The 19,910-nt window shown below is 38.3% G+C and overlaps 1 protein-coding gene across 1 annotated transcript in view; it reads left to right on the forward strand.

The window, feature by feature from the left end:
* The first annotated feature begins 877 nt into the window (after positions 1–877).
* LOC106651318 (small conductance calcium-activated potassium channel protein) overlaps positions 878–19,910 on the forward strand; it is a 76,690-nt gene continuing 57,657 nt past the window's right edge. The window contains exon 1 of the mRNA XM_023462277.1: positions 878–1,414. The gene's annotated coding sequence lies outside the window, so the exon portion shown is untranslated. The remainder of the gene's footprint in view (positions 1,415–19,910) is intronic.

Consider the following 19,910-nt stretch of genomic DNA (forward strand, 5'->3'; position numbering starts at 1 on the left):
TAGCCATTAATTCAAATGATTAATGGACATATAAAGTTATTATACTTTCGATAATATAGGATAATCGATATATGGAAAATGGAGCAGAGGGTGTTCGTTGGAATCGTGTATAAAACTACACAAGTCGCAAACGGCACGAAGGAGACACGGCAGTGTAAAAATTGCGAGGGATAAGGTCGAGACAAGCGAAAAAACTCAGTCCATTTAGCTCGTATAGGCAGATAGGAATTAGTGCGTCGAGCACGAGCGCGTCTACACATACAGCAGCAGCAGCAACAGCAGCGAGTATATAGTAGTGCAGCTCGCTCGCAAGCTCGTGTTATATTATGGAGTTTGCACGTTGAGTTTAGTCAGGCAGTCAGTCAGTCGGTCGCGCGCACGGCGCGTTTCTTCCCTCCACCGGCAGTCTCGCTCGCTCCCTACGCGGTGTATATTTTCGAGTCGAGACGTCGGCATGGCAACGAACGATAGCTCGCGGCATCTCGCTCTCTCTCGAACGAAAACACACCCACTTCTCTGTTTCATTCTCTTTCTAGACAGAATGTGTGTGTGTGTGTGTGTGCGAGCGCACAAGAACATACAGGCACACATACACCCGTGTACGCTTACTATTCTAGTGGATGTATTTCGCGGCGGCGGTGGCGGCGTCGCATACACGAAGCTACCATGTACATAGGGCAAACGCGAAGCCTGTGTGCGCGCGCGTACGTGTATTATACGTGTGGCTGTATGCGAGTGCGCGCGGGTAGTTTGATTTGCGCGAGCGCGCTCGGTTCTGTCGCTCGCTCGCTCGCTCACCTTCTCTCTCTTCCACATCCCACCTTTGGGGTAGTAGTGGCAGCGGTACGAAAGCACATCAGTGAGAGCTGCCGAGTGAACGAGCGCGTGGCTGCCTCACTGGCTGGCCTTCCCCATTCAGTGTATGCGTGACATCGCGCCATGCCGTGCTATCCAGGCCGCCACTCTACCGCTGCTTAACTACTTTTTTCTCTTTTCTATCTCTATTTCCTCTCGTTCTATTCTATTCTTTACGTCTCTGTGTGTGTCTATCTGCCTCTCCTTCGAATTATCTCTCTTTCTCTATCTCCCTTTCCTCATATCGTGCAAAACAAGAAATAAACAAGTACATGTGCAACGTATCGAGTTATTACCGTTTCATTAAATTCTGCTTCTGGCTATGTTTCCTTATACATCCGTACCGAGTGTTCAAAGTGGCTAATTGTTTTACATTGGTGCTGCGATGATATGTTGATTGTTTATAAATTGTGTGCCTCCAGTAGAGAGGAGAGAAATTAGTTGAAAAAAAAGTGTGCTACATTTGCTGCTGCTCGAGTATTAGTGGCACGTAGAGATAAGCATTACTTTCAAAGTGTTTCATTGGATATCGAAGAAAAATCGGATGTCGCTGTAATAGGTAAGTCGATGAAAATTTAAGCGATGCAACATTCGATTTACTTTCTGCAGACGTATTGCAGCGGCAAAATAGATTCGCGCATACATACACGCAGACAGATAGAATCAAGAATTTGTCTCTTTCTCTCATTCACTCGCGGATGGTGAATATCACGTGACGAAGACAACCACCGGGACACCGCGGCTCTTCCGATCAATACCAATCGATTCCTGACCGGCTTATCTGTTCAACAATTGATGCTCCAAGACAGAAATCGTATTCCGCAATGACCAAAGACAAAAGGCTTGTTTGCGTATAATAATTTCTCTTTACCTCAAGCCCTGTCCACGTTGTATAGTTCTGTCTGTGAACCGAATTTATCGTTCGGTTTGACGCGCGAATGCGATTGGCATTTTTTCCGATGCCTCGCGGCTCTACAACGCAAGTATCATTGAGCCATCTTTGTTTGCCTTGGGCCTTTTCATTCACCAACATCCGAGAGAGCGTGTGAAAACATTTCTCCTGCGTTTGATATAGGCTGACTCACAACAAATAAAATATTAATTGCAAAGTCAGATCGATCACTACAAGAATAAACGCGTTCTAGCTCGAACCGAGGGGCTTGGGATTTAGAGCAATTTAAGTCGGATCAATCCATTATATCGAATGCTCAGTGCATATATCTATGTATATAAATTTTATGAGTAATTCCATATCCGTGACCCTATATATATCCAAGTCTGATCACGCGCGAATAACTTGTCAAAGTCTTGTGTAATCGACTTTACTGTTGCAAAGTGCATCATATCGATTCCATGTTTCTTTCTTTCTTTCTTTTATTCTCTCTTTCTTTCTTTCTTTCTTTCTTTCTTTCTTTTTTTAACTTCTTTTTTTTGAGGCTACAATGTTATTTGTAGATAAAATGCTTTTGGATTGACCTGGACAATCCGTGCGGATAGTTCATTTGGTTTCATGCTCAAATAGAATTGTATATTCATGTAAAATGTCGGTAAAAAAAAAATTGTTTACACTTTTGAAGGAGGCTTTTTAGAGCGCGCGACAGCGGCCGACACGAAGAGCTTTGACGAACATATTTTTACTTTTTGCCACGCCAGTCTTATCGGCTGTAAATATCGGGGGCTTTTTTCGTCGTTTTATTTTCGTGTTTATAACGCGAGCAGGCGAAACTTGACAGTTTTGAGCCTCCACGAAGGAGCGATCCATTAAACTTCGATATTTCACGCCGAGGCTCGCTGCGCTACGTGTTGGTATTTTCAAAAGAAAAAAAGCGTGATCTATTATACTTACGAAAGTGCAGAGATATGTACGAACGGTCGCCTTATCGATCACATCCATCCAGCAGTAATAATTCATTTCCTGGGCGCATCTCGAGCCGCATTTTAAAAATTCTATTTTCTTTAATAAAAATTGAAGCGCATATATATGTATTAGCACAAAGGCACAAGCAAAGGGGCACAGTCATAGGCCTCGTGCCTATGTATATGTGTGTGCAGTCCGTATCGTGTACTACGCCGAGCGTCGACCTGGTTATACTTCGCTTCTATCTCCAAGGTAGGCAGGTAGCAGCTGCTACTGTGTGTCTAATTGAAGAAGAAATGGAATAATAGCTTCTCGTTTCCCAAACGATGACACGAACTCACGTATTACCCCGGTTACGGCTTTTATTTCTTTTTTATTCGGCTCGAATGTTGCTTTGAAAAAAAAGCTTCAATTAATTGCCAGTCGCAATGATCGCGTTGGCAAGTTGCAAAGAGATAGAGTAATTACATTTATGCGTTGTCGACATTTTTTTCTAAATCCACGATGAATTTTTAATGGTACGCGTTTCAGGAGTGTTTTTGCGAATTGAACCAAATTTACGGAGAGCCCGTGTGCTTAGATCTTTGAACAATTTTTCGAGTTACATAAAAAAATCCCTTCATTTATTTTGTTTACTAGGCGAATCTTTAACATCTCAACCTTTATCCATAAATGCTACAGCAATGAATATAGTAAAAAAGTTAAACAATGTCCACGATTGATGCGCTGTCCAAAAAGTCGCTTTATCGCTGTTAAGAAAACTTTTTCGCAAGCACGTTGATCTCGTATCTTGTGAAAATACGCCAAGCAGAAGAGGAAAAAAGATGCCCGCTAGCCAAGCATGCAAAATGCTCAGTAGGCATTAGCCCGGAATAATTTCAATCGCGTTGTTTCGAACCCCCACGTGTTGTCATCCGACTCAGTCCACACTCCACAGATCGTACCCCGAGGAGCTTTTAAGGCCTGTAGGCTCGATATAATCTTCGTGCTGCATCGAAATCAGCGGCGGAGCTTCGTATTCGTATAGTTAACAGGCGCTCTCGTGTATATGTATACGAGCTATCCTCGTTGGCGCGAGATCGATCGATTATGCATCGCCACGTCTGTTGACCCTATACATTTACAAAATGTCTATAGCTATATTATTATACTCGCTATAGATGGTGGGTAGCTCGTCGAGTGTGACGTTTAGAGCAGCGAGTAATTATACGGAGAGCTGGCAATTAAATTTCCATGGATTATGTAATTCATTAGGGCTCAAGAGGCCAAAATCCATATGAAGCCTCGCTCCAGCTTGACGCATAAAAGTGTCGGATTATCTCGACTCGTCGACGTGCGGGGTAGTTTTGTGTATGGCGCAGAGGGAGAGAGAGGGACAGAGCGACGCGACGCTGCTTTGTAAGCCGTCGGTCACGAATCACTAACCCTGACTGACCCACTTCTCCCTCGGCTCGTGTATAGCCAATAAATAAACCTACCTTGTATTATAAGGCGAAGAATGCACATAGACGTCGTCGGATGTCGCGATAAAGGGTCACCCACTGGCGCAGTCGTCCGTCGCTCTCTCTCTCTCTCTCTCTCCCATTACCACCGTCCGTTCGATCTCGATATAATTTCGAATCGATTTTATCCATATACACAGGCCTGTGCTTGCACACACACACACACACACACACACACTTACACACGCGTATATAAGATAGCTACGTGGTAGCTTCACCGAAGCGAGCTTATCATTGCAATGTGCTTATCGCGAGCGACGAGGTGAATTACTCTCGGATGCTGAAAGCTCGGGTATCTGATTGAGCGAGAGGAAAAGTTCGCGGCGTCTTATCGCGCAGCTTCATCCCTACCTGTATAGGTGTGTCGCTCGTCGGCAAAAAGTACGAATAAATGCAAAGAGCCTCAGCCAAGAGCTTGCACATGGTCCGCCTCTAATGCGCCGAATTTCTACCGAGGACGCGCGTGTACATAATGCACTCGAGTATTGTGCGCGTCTGAAAATTCATCACGCAGAGGCTCACAGGCGCGAGCACGTGTTGCCTTAAATATATTCGCGAAAAAAAAGGAAGGCTCATGACCTGCATAGAGCGTATATAGTCAAGAGTTTAGCCTATACATATTTCTGTCTCTCCGCGAGGGCATGCATATACTCGTGCTATACGAGTCTAAGAGTGAGCGAGAGAGAGAGAGAGACGAGGCGTCGAGACGCTTTTACGTGCTGTTACAAATATGCGCTACACGCCATCGTGCCCCCCTGAAAATAGCGTATGCTCCGCAGCTTGGCACGTAATAGTTTACACGTATGTATATATGTCGGCGTTCTGTATGTGTGCGGTGTACATTTTGAGAACGATTAAGTTTAAGCTATTTTCTGCCGTGTTTTTACGATAATCTGCGCTTTAATTTTCATATTTACCCGCGCCTCGCGCTCCTCGTTGCGGAGAACAAAAACGGCATTAAAGATAGATTATATAAATACGGCACGCGTCATTTGTGCCCGACAATTCAATTTAATGAGGTTCGATAAGTATACATGTGCCAACGCTCGCTGCATTAATGTATGCGCGCAGATGTGTATAAAAGGAAAACACGCTGCACTTTGACGTAAATGTAATTAAAATCAAACTATTCGAGAAAGAAAATTAACGAATTGTGCGCGAAGCGTGATTACGTATGCGCTCGTTCGACGTTTCGACATTTTATTCGTAATAAGGAATTCCAATTAGCGCAAATAGTTGTTGCGATTTGACCAAAAGTTGCGTCGCGCAAACGAGTCCGGATGAAATGTATAAACGCGTCCAAAGTGTAATTTATTACCAATATCGTTCTCCGCGCGTTTTGACGAGGGCCGATGAATCGCCTGGGCTTTGAATCGCATCTGTTGACCACTTCAAGCGCATCTCTTTCACTCACTAATTATTCGCTAAAACAAACAAAATTATAATTTACATTTTTCAATTTTATCGTGAGCTTATACTTTTCCGGCAAATATTAATTAAAATACATAAATTTTCATAAAGATTTCCTTCAAATTTTACGAATTAAATTTCACGATAGCTCGAGCTTGTAAAACTCGTAGCCGAGCACGGCTACAAAATTGAATTAAATTAATTAGACAACCAAGCATGATACATCGACGTAGACAAGTTGCTGGAAAACGGTTGCAGTAACAAATTGCAAATATCAAGTTTCGGACTCAGCACGTTATACGATTGAATGAAAATCTTTCAAATTCTCACGTTCAATCATACTCACAAACGAATAAAAAGCTCAATTTCTCTATATATTTTGGCGAAATGAAGGAAAATTGCAAGAAATTATTAAATCCAAGACAATTACTGCCATGTGTGCGTGCTTCGGAGCAGCTGTCATTTTGATTTCACGCCTATACAGAATTAATTGAATTTTACAAAAGTCGTTGCGACGCGCCATGTCGATAAAATTAAAAGCCCCCGAACACGATGAAATTAGTAATGTCATCTCTTCTCTGTGTCGCTGCTGTTCGCTATGAATGCCGCAAGCTTTAATAAAGCGAATTGTGTGTCGCTGCTGAAAACCCTTTTCAGACTATTCGAAAGCCGTGCGATACGCCGAAGTGAAGATACCATCATTTCTGCAATTTACGTCGCGAAAAACATGATCAATACTCGAAAGTCATTGTAGTCAGCGCTGTTGCTATTTTCTTCCACGTTCGCAAGTGCATCGGCGATCGAGCTTCAAGTGTATCATTCAATTATAAATTTGCGCCAGATTAACAATTGGCGATGCATCAACGAGATATTACACTGCTTCAATGACCTGAAATAACGAGTATGTAGGCATAAACATTTTTTGTAATTCACCAATTCAAATGGCGTATAATTAAATTGTCGATAATTGTTATTAATAACAATAAATCTGCACTTGAATCTTTGCACATATTGATTACCTGAAAATGTTATTAAAGCCAAAATTTACACATCCGTTCACTTTGACTGTGGTCAAAATGAAATCTTATCTAATATTGTTTTTTCTACTAGCATGAAAAGTAGTTATTTTTGAAGTTATGCATATCTTCAAATTTTATTCGAATTTTCGAGCTCGTTTATCACCTATGGAGGAGTTAAATGTTGACATTTTTTATTTAAAAAAAAAACGCGAACACACTAAAAAAAGCTAGGAATAATTTTCTTCAAACAATTTTACCACATTTTTTTCGCTTTTTGATACTCTCGGTTTTTTGAACCGTGAGATTGGGAGGCCTATTACAAAAATTTAGAAGTAGGTGATATTCTCAGGAAGCTCTCAGAATATTTTGGTACTCGATTCGATTTTGAATTTCGTGTCATTTCATATGAAGAAACTTTCCAATTACTCCGATAATTCTAAAGTATTTTTTTTACGGTAAACAACAACAAATTGCAATAAAAAAGCTGTTGTGCACCTCTCGCCTAACGTCACTCCGGGCTGAACTAAGAATTTTTTGAATATTAGCAATAAACATGAATTTCAGAAAAATGCCAACTTTTGGCCTCTAAAAAGGGGTGAAAGGCAGTCTCAAAAACTCAAATAAAATTTAGGATTACGTAGAACGTCGACAACAACAAAACTGCTGAAAAACAATTTTTTTGCTAACAAATTTTGCAAAGAATTTGGCATATATTACAAAGACGCGTTACGAGGTCACAGGATGATACACATCGTCGCGCTTCGTCTTCTTATTTCTCTGTATTATCGAATACGAACCAGAAGTATATGCTTAACGACTGTATAATGCATCGTATCGTGCTCATAAAACTATGCGCGGTGCACGTCCGTATTATCGAATCGCAATGTGTTATATTTCTGCCTATCTTATTGACTTTCTCGAAGATATGGATATTGAAGCTCGGGGGCCGCTTTTACGGCCGAGAAAGAGTTGCTGCGCCGGGGCGAGCTCGTGTGTACAAAGCAACGGTGCACGTCGATGATCGGTTAACGCACGCATACGCGCGCCCCCGCGAGCAAAAAAGCAAAGTCATACGTAACACATAGACCCAAAGAGCGCGTGCAAGAGCGAGAAAGAAATGTATACCAGTAGTACGGCGGATGAATAGTTGATGGGGATAGGCAAGCAAGTTCACCTGCCTGCAACGTCTGATCGATAAAAGTCGCTTGGGCGCATACATGCGCACACCCACGAGCGACACAAAAGCAAATGTTGTGCTGCACAATAAAAATATCCACAATAATCCATTGTCCATACGGCTCTACGTGTTTATTTGCATTAATATTAATGATCCAGTCGTATATGGACTTTTCTATGCATTTTGTTTATCGAACGTCGCTGCCCAATTTACAACATTTCCATAAGCGAATGTATAGAAAAGATCCGCTCTTGTATTATCGCAGTCGCGCAGCGCAAGCCCATCATTTATTCAAAACACCACGAGTGCGCAGCTCGAGCGTGAGTATGTGCTTTAATAAACGCTTTATGTGGACCAGTGAGTCAAGGCGAGTCTTACATGCGCAAATCTGATTTGTTTTGTTTCATTGAATGCGCCGCTGCATGTAAGCTGTGTACGGGTTTACGCGTACAGTCCATCCACGTTCAATGTAACAAGTATAAAAACAGCATGGTGTTTTTTACCGCTTCACGAAATAATGACCCATCATTTGTTCGAGCATTTGCTTGGATTCACAATGCCTTTCTACTCATGGTTTTTTCTACTATACTAGATAATTCAAACGATTTGGTGAGCAAAAAATTGAATAGCTTTTTCGAGCTAACTTTATCCAATTTCTTGTCGAGGACCATTAAATTAATCAAATTGAATAAAAAATATAAATATACACGAAAAAACATTATAATACGATAGGAAATTTGAAAAGTGTTCGTTTTTCAATCTAATCAATGGTATAGTAAATGGCCTAGCAGTGAAACGTTCAAGGCATGATTTTTTAAATTCAAGTATATCTATTTGAAAAACTTATAAAACTTTAAAGTAAAGTTATTACTAGCTCAGCCATATCTTCAATAACAAAATCTACGCTTTCAAATATAAATTGAATGTTTATTTTTATTTATATGAACAATAATAACAAAATCCCTTCGAATTAAGTTGTTCCAAAAGTAACCTATTTAAGGGAAAAAAAATCGACAATCGCCCCAGCAATGGAAACAACAAATGAAATGTCGATCTTAACTAATTTTTTGAGTTTTCAAGTTGTGGAGCTCGTTTTTCCATATAAGATAGTTCCATAATAAGATTATTGTTACTCAATTGATTGCGGAACAGTATTTTTATTGATTAAACTATACACTACAAGTAAACAATTTTAATGAAAACTTCATTAAAAATGCTTTGCATAAAGAACATTTCATTACCAATCCACCACTGGACCGTTCACCTTAATATTATCCGATTTTCTAAAATTTAATTTGATTAGAAAAATTCCAACGTTATCGTCAAAGAATTGATGTAAATTATTGTTGAATATTTCATCCTTAATAACAATTTAATTGTTCAATTCCGCGAACAGACATTTTTGTGAATAGAGAGCTTTCCAAAAATACCTGAATTTTGTGTCAAACCTTTTTTGACTTTTTCAATATTATTTTCAACAATAGTGACATATAGAGAGTAACGATTTTTACCATGAAATACGCTTCTTTTTAAAGTGTCAACGTCGACTTTCGTCAGTAGGTCAATCCCTCATTTCATGCGTGATAATAAAGGTTGGTATGAATTCCAAATGTTGAGGAGATTACAAGCCCAAAACTTTTTACGTAAAAAGAGTTGTTATATACAAACAAATAAAGCTGAAACCCATTGAAATGATTATTATGTAAAATACATGTATTTGATATGATAACGCAAGTTGTTGGAAACACCATCATATATAAAACTTGGAAAGTGATTCCTACACCTCGCAGTTTTATTGCGAGATAAAATAAGCTTTCCGATGAAAATCACACGCCTATCCCAGCTTTAGAGCCGTAGTCAATCTCCGACGGTACTCGGGCTAAGTACATATACTCGCTCACATATATCGCTAATGAACCTAGTATTCAGCCAGCTGAATAAACGCATAGGTAGACAGCTTGGCGTGAGTCATAATCTACTGCGCCAGCAGTGTCTTAACATTGCGCATCGCTTCATGATCAACTGTAAAAAAATAGAGGTAAAAAGTCAACGATCTATCAAACGAACGACGGGATTGTTTTGATTAAAAGTCATGGACGAGCTTGGAAAAATCAAATGTTAGAGTGATGTATTCTCTTTCAAATGCTAATGAAGAGGAAAGAAATTCTCGTCTTTTATACGGCTCTTTTTTTTAAAAATGATGATAAAAAAAGTAGTCTCGTGCCTATATAACGGAATCGTGCTTGATGTTGCATCTGCTAAGCGCTAGAGAGGAAATGTCAGGGTTGTGCTTTTTGTTTCATCCTTATTATAGTGTATAATATACTCCTTCTAAAGCACAAGTTCATTGTTCCATAGACTGATGCGCGCGATGGGAGAAGCGCGCGAGCTTTCCTTGAATGATTGTACTTTAGAGCCAATAGCGCCCCGGCTCGCACATTCATTGTTTCGGAAGTTTACTACCCCGATGAGTTTTCACTTGACTTATTCATGGAAAAATACACATTAACAAATTATTATGATACTTATTAAAAAAAATTAATAAAAATTGCTGCAGACCTGAATTTTCGTATAAAATTGTAGCATTAATAAAATAAAAATTTTTTTATTTAACTTCAAATATTAGGGGAAAATCAGTAACTAATAAAAGCAATAATTAATTGCCTTGCAAGTTTTCATAGGATGTATCAATACTGAGGTACAGGCACACACAAGCAATTATCATCTGCTAATTAGCCAAAGCTGATTATCCAGTCGTATGCGTGCACATTTAATCCGCAAAACATCGAATGTATCAAATGATAATGAAGGAGAAGCTAAATATTCGATAGTAGCTTTGCTTCGCAAGCTTATCGTATGCTTCTAAACGACCTTATGATTATCAACGACAGCAAGCTGTTACACTCGAGTGCAAAAACTTGCGCTGGCAATTCATCGCCCAAGAGTATGAATTCATACTTATAGCCGTGCGCGAGTTCGTTTTGAGAGGACTGCGGATGGAAGCCTTTAATGCGAGTAACTAGCTTGAGAAGTCCAAAGCAATTGTTATAAATATCTAAAACTACTCTTTAAACTTGTTCAACGAACTAAAAAGAAGAAAAAGTTTAAACTTTCTTTCCGTAAGGAAGGATGGCATAGTCGCTATACCGTGCCTCAAGTACGTGGGCGCTATAGGATTGCGTACGATCCAATTGCCATTAAAAAGGAGCTCGAGAGCGACTGAGAGCAAAATTGCTCCATCAGGAATGCGCAACCGATGTATAAGCAGTTGTTATTTGTCGTCTCTTTGTTTTAGGATGTCGTAAAACAAAAACATTAGCGGTAACAAGATAAGTGCACCTATGGTTTTGAATTTATGTTTATTGCGAGCTGCATGAGCCATTAAGAAAAAAAAGTCATTAAATTACAACAAAGCTCTTGCGTGCGTGCCTTGTATCTAGGATTATCCCGACAGTTTTCTGAAACAGCCAACCATAAGTGAGTTTGAAAAATATCCCAACGACCAACATTATGCAATTTAACGTGCAACAAAATATCTGAATAAGTCAGATCGCTCTCTACAAACATTTGCATTACCTATTAATACGCAGATAAAACAAACTTACGAGGGAAATAAATTTGTAATTTGACCAAGTCAATTTTTGCCAGACATTTAAATTGAATAAAGAAACGTCTGTTGACACTATCCAATGATGTATTCGGAAGCGTCATATAACACAAAGGCAAACATGGAAAAAAACCAACGCAACACAAAACAGGCCCTTGGCGCTTTTGAAAACACACGAACGCCAACCGACAACGAGGTGAGGGAGGGACTATCTCGTCATGCGCGACGCGTGACTCTCGGGAAAATTAAGCGGAAGCTCGGCAGTGGCAGCGACCAAAGATAAAAGAAGAAAAAAAAAGAGAGCAAGTCGCGAGAAAAGATGAAGAAGCAGATGCGCCTTGGCGTTTCTTTTTTTTTTTTTCTTCTTTTTTTTTACTCCCTTTCATTCCCTGCGCAATGTAAAGCTCGGTTTGCCTGAAAATGTTAACTTTCTTGCTCAGCTTTTGCCCTTTTAGTTTGTATATTGACATGGCTTATTGAATTTTCATACTTTACCCAAAGAAGGGTAGTTTGACAGTTTCATACATTCTTGGAAGAATTCACGATGCTAGTGGTTCGAAATTTCAGTGCAAACACGATAAAATTCACGTAAAAATGTTATATGTACTATTATTATACTTCAAAAAGGGAGCACTTAATTACTTCATGTGCAGCGACGCATTTCATTCAAATATTTTCAATAAAAAAACGAGCATATTTTTGTAAAGAATAAGATATTGAGACTTGGATCGACTTACTGAATATGCATATCAATGGGTGCTATATACACGTCGTTCTGAACAGCTGAAAGTTCAAGTTTAAATATAGAAATATGCAAATACTATAGATGTACCTACACATTTATGTAAAATGGAAACCTGTGTGATTTCTAAAAATAAGCAATGTTAGACTGTGCCACAAACTTGCAAAATGAACGTAACTTCGGGTACTCTCTGAAAATAAACTATGGCTGACAACTCATAGGGCCAATGCGTGAACTAGCATATCGACTTAAACTGGCATGCATGCATTTGCAGATAATTATGATTGAGGCTTGATTTACAGAGTGAACTTGGATGGTGAATAATTCAAGGAAAATTCCTTTCACAGCTAGATTAACCTTTCACGTCTATTTGTCGGATGTGATCTTGGTTAAATTAATAAAAGCAGTTGTTAGTTTAGAAATGATGCCTATTTTTTAATATTATAATGATGTTTAGAGTCAATTACTTCTATTTTCTTAGGCATCGAACACCGATAAAATTTCCAAGTGAAACTTACACTTTTACCCAAAATAGTTCTCCCTAACAAAAGTACCGAGTGGGAAGTTTGCCAAGCTTCTCATCGAATTCCGAGCTCTGGAGTGTTTTGGCAGTACGCGATTAAGAGAAACATTAAATATTATGTTGAAATGTAAAACCAGCTGTTTTATTACATTTCAATTACCATTTAACTTGGCTTGACACTGTTAATTGCATGTTTTTACAAAAAACGGCACGTGCAGCGAAATTTTAATTTACCCGACTTACGTCAATCATCATTTGGTATGTTTTCTTTAGAAGCTAATAATGCGCGCCCCGGAGTTCTGAGAAATTACGATAGGAAAATGACTAAAGTTTTTAACGATGTTTCTCGTGGCAATTTTTTCGCATTTGAATAATCACCATATATATGCCAGTTTATTAAGGAGTGCGGATCAATCGTATAAATATAAGCTTCGAGGAAGAAAAGTTGCTCACGAAACTCGTATCTCACAGCGCCCAGCTTCTTTTGCAGAAATTCCATATTAAAAGTATATAAGCAACTTCTCTCACTCGTAGCTCGGCTCAACCTAAAAAGTTGTCTTTTCTGTTTATATAATATATAATCTGCAGAGAGCAGTAGGCTACTGAGAAAAAGAAAAAAGAAAAATGTATATATACACAACCCCAGCCAACTGCAACAGACTGCAGTTGGACCATAGCTAAAAAAATAACTATGCTCATAAAAAAGCACTTTAGACACTTGCAGTACTTGGCCAGAGAAGATCTTTATTCGTGGGTAGTTTTTAATTGGTTCTAGAAACCAGAGGGAGTAGTTTTTTGTTTTATTAAACGCTTCTAGTTTTTTTTTCGTTGTTGCTTTCAACATTAAGCATCTTTATTTAGCTTAATCGTCTACAAATTAATTCTTCTAAATATTTCGAATGATCTCGCTGAGTTGCGAATACATCTCATTCAATTTTCTGTTCTACGGCTGAACGAGCACTGAGCGATACGTGTTGTTGCGCTCAGGCGAATAAGATGACGATGCAATATTATCATATACGCTATTCTGAAAACTCAAGCCAGCAGCGTATAACTTGAGCCCTTATATCGCTTGCCTATGCTAAAGGCGCATGTATGTAAAAGTTTGTACGTATATTATATACAATTTATATTACACAAGGCAAAGTATAAGTATATTCAGTTACATGCTTATAAAATGAATGAGAAATTTTTTTCTTCATGTAGAATCAATTTTAAAATATTTTATACATTTTTCTACAGTCTACGACAAATTATAATTCAGATTTCTCAGGCCCATTCCACACTTTGACCCGTCTTGAACTATAATAAAGTTGAAATATTAGATTATCACGCATCTCTGCTGTTAAACTTATTTTTTTAAACTACTAAGGCTCATACTTACGCGTGTTGGCATTCATCAAACTCAAGCGTAAACTTTGCACATTATTGCGCATGAGCATCTGTCTTGGCATGTTCCATAAGAAAGAAGTCTCTTCCCTCGCGAGCAATCTGGATAAGTAAAAAATTACTTTAATCTTTATTGCTAGACCAGAAAATTTTTTGCAGTAATTTAATATTAACTCATTTTTTACCTGTAAAATTTTGGCTCGTCCAATTCTTTGGTCCTTGAGGGTATTAAAATTTTCTTCGTATGACGCTCAACTAAAAGGCTCTGAATTATGCATTTATACAGTCTCTTTTTACACCATTCGCTCACACATTTATAATAATGCACCAAGTCAATTGGATCCAAGCATTGTGATCTCTTAAACAATAGCTTAATGTATGATATACACTCTTGCAGACCCGCAGAGGTACATTACGCTCGTGTCATCAACGAGTATACGGCATAAGTCGGTTAATTTCCCTTGATAATAGCACTAATACGATGATATTAAGCCTTGCACACGGGCATCCGACATATTGTATAGCTTTCTTTTTATCGCCATCCCACTCAACTGTCACATTAATTCTGTTACAAGCTCCAAATCTGAGGTGTCAAAGATTGTCAAAATCACATTATAGATGATTTGACGCTTTCGAAAAGCAAGATAAATGTCATTGCAGCACGTGTAAGCGTTACCCAAGTTTTAAAAGGAAAATCATGCAGGGGTGTTATTTAGAACGAATGGCATTCGTATAACACTCGTGTGTTAGTTCAGAAAGCTACGATCCAATTAAAAAGATACGGAATATAGCATCACACTCCCTTTTAATGAATATATACATTGTCAGTGATACTACATTGGCATGTTCACATGCACACACACATACACCAACTTAACGCAAAGTCTCTAGAGATGAGAAGGAAGTAAAATTTTCAACTTGATTATTTTTCATGTTACATGTATAAACAACAACTCTACGGTTATTGTAATTGAATTAAATATTATTTTTATAAGAATGCAAAAAAAATTAATTTAAGATTTACAAAATTTGCTATTTTTATTACCACTGTTAAATGATGACAGTGCACATATGTATGACTGCTTACAATTTTTGGCCACAATTTTAAATCTAAAATCTTTTCTTACTGTAAATATTTTAATTATTCTGATAGGTATCTGACTCGGTGAGAGAAAAATTTACTTGTTACTTACTAACCCATGTAATAATTTAAAAAAACAGAAGAAAATGCTTGGACCATTTTTTTTTTATATCTGACACATGGTGTAAAGAGGTAGTATAATATAAGTCAGACAAAACATCGAACATTTTCACTAGATTAGATACAGACAATGTATGTTTAGTGAAATATTTTCTTTCATAAGAAACTGTCGGGTGAGTTTTTATTCATCGAACAGATGTATATCATCGATTTAGGCCGAAAAACCAAAAGAACTATCTTTGTATAAGCATATGAATGCGTACATATTCCATTTTCCCTCACGCGTGCTTAGATCGACGATCCCTGATACGGCCAATGAAAACAGATAAAATCTCCGTTGGAAAAATAAATTCAAGTGCAGCACGTACTAGACAAAGTCCGTTCGTGACTGCGAAGTATAATAAGGATCGAGAGAGTACATAATATACCGAGAGAATCGTCATATATGAGCATATATAGATATACTTCCTTAGTCAAGTTTATCGTCCAATGAATTTATCTGTTTTTCCGTGGTTGTGTATTTTATCTCGCTTTCTCGCGTTTATAAATCCATTAATGAAGCGCACATACGATTATAAGCGCAGAAAATTTTTTCATTAAAAAATGTGCGTGTAATCGCACTCGAATATTCATGCGCGTTCCATGAGCTTGATTTTTCAAGCGAATTCTCATTAAAATTCACGCGCATCGATGATCCTCTTCAACGTTTTTATTCTCAATTTCGTAATCACGTGCAAGCCAGTATCGGATTTTTTGCGAATAACAAAATTGCATACCGCCTGCTTTTTTTCTGCTTTTGTCAATTCCAGAATATGCTTCATTGTCAACTAATCAAATTTTTAGTCAAGATTTTGTTTGCTAAAGCAAAAACGTACACGATTATTTCTCTGTGACCTACTGGAAAACATTAAAAATATACCGTAATTTTTCTAAAGTAATGATCCATGAAAACATCGTATACTTTTTCTCCCGTTCGTGAACGTATTGTACATTCTCGTGTATCACGTCTTAGAGAATAATCTGTTATAACAGCATCACGCACACATATCTGTTTGTGTTCTATGAAGAGAAAAACTTTTTTTCCTTGTCCAGCGAAACGGCCAGTTATTACAAGATACACTTGAGTACTAGTATACGCCACATGTAGTAGGTGGACTTGGCAGTGATTCAGGTTTACCAAACTTTTCCATCTAATACTCGTTCTCCCTGTAAAAATTATTTTTCTAACTTTTCATTCAAGTTCTTTTGTTACCTAGTCGTTAAATTCAAACTCAACCTGCAAGTTTTTGAATTATTATGTGCAACAATCAAGCACTTTTGCATGCTCATTTGTATATACACACGAGAAGTTGGCCCTAAAAAAATGTTTCTCTTGCTTTTGATGGAAATCTATGTATTCATTACGTAGAAGTATACTTGAACAATACTTTAGCAAATAGTTTATACTTTTAAAATAAAGTATTTTTTAATGAGCTATTTTGTTGACTAATAAATTAACTGTTTTATTATAGTTCGTTTGAAACGAATTTCTAAATTTATAAAGGTATGCCGATACAGTCGCACATCTGGAAAATATTTTGATAATGCACGCCATCTGTATTGAGGTAAAACAATGAAATGAATTTAATCTCAAAACCAAACCGACAATTTATCTAAATCAAATATTTTGCTATTAAGATGTGCTAGATGCATAGAGAGATATAAGAGACGTTTTCCCATCGTGCGGCAAAGTGCCTCGGAGTCAGGAGAGATTTACACAATTTTTTCCCTTACCAAAGAAAATAAGAAGTGATAGAAGTGTCAGAGCTAAAATCTCGAATGTATTTACTTCGATTTACCTGATATACTTGAAACACGAATAGTAGAAAAAAAAACCCAAGCTGGTTGTAAATATTACGCGTTTGAAGATTTTTTAATAACAAAAAGGAATGTATGTATAAAATGACCAATTTCATGTAGGTCATCCATCGCCCTACTGCTTTTATTGAAACTCGGGCTTTTTCGAGGCATACGACAACTTGTTGAGAAATCTTTGCTTCACCAAGCCAGACTGAAAAGAGGGAAAAAAACCGTCGGGTATAGATATATGCAGGACGGTTCAATGATAAAAAGAAGGAAGAAATCGATGGAAAGACGCAACTCGCGGAAGAAGCAGAAGAAGAAGCTCGCCGGAGCATGCTATCTTAAAATAGAAACTTACTCCTTCTTTTACTTCTTCTTCCGCATCTTCTTCTTCTTACTTTTGTGTATATTATATATATGAAAATATATTTGTATACCAACACACACGTCCTCGTACATAGAAACTTTAGATAATTTGAGTACACTCGGCGAAACTTTCTTAAAGCCGTGCATTTATGCTCGCGAATGTAGGCTACTTCTTTGTACCTTCGCAGAAAAAGAGAAATATCGAAATAAGAACCTTGGCAATCCACGACGATGTTCTTTTTTTAACGGATGTCTTGCATTTCTTATCCGAAAGAGACACTCGAACGTTACATTATCGCGTTACATCCGCGCAATTACACACTTGCTCTTAGCCTTGAGCAGTATCAATTTCCCTGTGATCGATCGAATCTCTTTCTTTTTATTGGGAAGCGTCAGCGGCGCTCGGTCGATGCTGTCTCTTATCCTCGATTGGCTCCGTACAGACGCGATGAGACATCGTCGTCCCCAGCTGGAGCCCGATGGGCTGTGCTCTTGTCGCGCGATCCGTCAACAAAAAAGGCCATTGTTATCGCATTCGTCCGCGCGAACATCCTTATCCGCGCGCGACGAAAATGAAAAATAACGCGCCGAGGGCAAAAATCGGGTTAAGCCCGCATCTGCTCGCGAGTGCGATATGACAACTTGATTATAACACGTATATATTCATGAAAATCAGCCATGCTGCAGAGAGCAGCGGCGCGCGCTACTCTAAAGCCACTGGCCTACTTTGAGCCGAAAATAGGCACGAATAATTAAGTGACACAAAGGATCGCGCTCGCAGGCGTGCGCGGCGCTACACCTTCATTTCCATGTCACCGCTGTTTGACAAGTGCGGAAAAAACCTATCGAATATTCCCGGCCTATCAGGCTCCCGATATATAGCAAGGACTATATAGGACTCGTGCGAAGCACATTTTTCCATCTTCATTTTCACTCTCTACTAGTTTTAATTAAAACGTAGGCCAAACGTCTCTCGCCAACGAGAATCCAAAGAAAAAGAACTCTTTATCGCGCTGGGCGAACTTGAAGTTTGAGTTTCACCGAGCCCCCGCGTAAATATATATATATGGCGAAAGTGAAAAAGTTTTACAATTAATTCAGACCCCACGCGAGAGTACGCCAATCGGAAGAAACACATTTTCCTCGCGCGAGTCCGAGCCATGTTTTGTATGAATGCAAATCGATTCACGCCGCGGGGGCTAATAACTTTTTACGTGACGAATTAACCAAGCCGTTATCGCCATTCTACAATTAAAAATACATACTAACGAGCATGCCAGCGAGTAATCGACCTTATGCACGAAATGCCAGAGCTGCTTGCATATATTCCTCCTCTTTTTTTAAGAGAAGCTGGAAATTGTAACTCGTTCGCGCCTCAAGCACGTACGAAACTGGAATTTCCCGCGAGATGTTTGTCTCGCTTCCGTATTTTTGCCCTTTTCTCGTGTAGATAAGAATGCAACTCGACACGTGGCGATTTTTTCCTTTTTCAGCTTTATTTCCCCTTTTTCTTTTCCTTTTTTTATTGTACTATACGAGATGACACGTGAAGAGAGTAAGAGTGAGATATCGTTTTTCACGTTGTTTTCTGATCACTCGTGCGTGCGTATAGTTTCTTTGGTATCTTGAGCATAATGCGATTTTTCAGTGATCTTTTGGTTTTGAACAATATATAAATTTTTTCAGCCGATATTTTCAAACTACGATCGTTTTAACAATCTACGCTAAATAAGATAAACTTTCAATGTTTCTCCAAAGTCAAAAATTTGTAAGAATTGTATATAGTATTATACTTATAGTTGATAGTCAAACCTGATTAATGCTGAATAATATCCAGGATTTTACTCTAGCCAAAATAAAAACACACGAAAAAGGCACCCCGTATAATCAAGCGAAAAAAGGCCTTAGTAAGTACAAAACGTACTGGAAAAGAGCTGGGAAAGTAGATGAAGCGTCGAAAGCCGATGTGCATCGTCGTTCCCTCGGCTATATATGGTAATAAATTAATTTATGAACATTACGTAGACCCTACTGTAGTCAAGAGGATCGAGTGACATATGGCTTGATCATAAATATTATTCAAGTTTCATATATATACTCTGATGTGCCATCTTACTCTGTCAGGGAATTTTCTAAAATAATGCAATGGACTGTTGAGCTTACGATGCACTTCAATTTACTTTTATTTAAAATCTATATGAATTCTCTAATTAAAAAATTAATAAAATATGATTATCATTAGCAGCATCAAATGCGCTTAGTGAGAAATTTTAAAGCTTCTTTTTTAATGATAAAAGGCTATGGAACTGCACTCATTTGACAAAATTCAATACTTTCAATATTTAATCATAAAAGTACGTGAAACGTAAATTGAGCCCCTCTGCAACAAAAGCATAAAATTTGCTATCCAACGTGAATT

Source organism: Trichogramma pretiosum, unplaced genomic scaffold (assembly GCF_000599845.2).
Source record: "Trichogramma pretiosum strain Unisexual culture from Peru unplaced genomic scaffold, Tpre_2.0 scaffold9, whole genome shotgun sequence".
Taxonomy (NCBI): domain Eukaryota; kingdom Metazoa; phylum Arthropoda; class Insecta; order Hymenoptera; family Trichogrammatidae; genus Trichogramma; species Trichogramma pretiosum.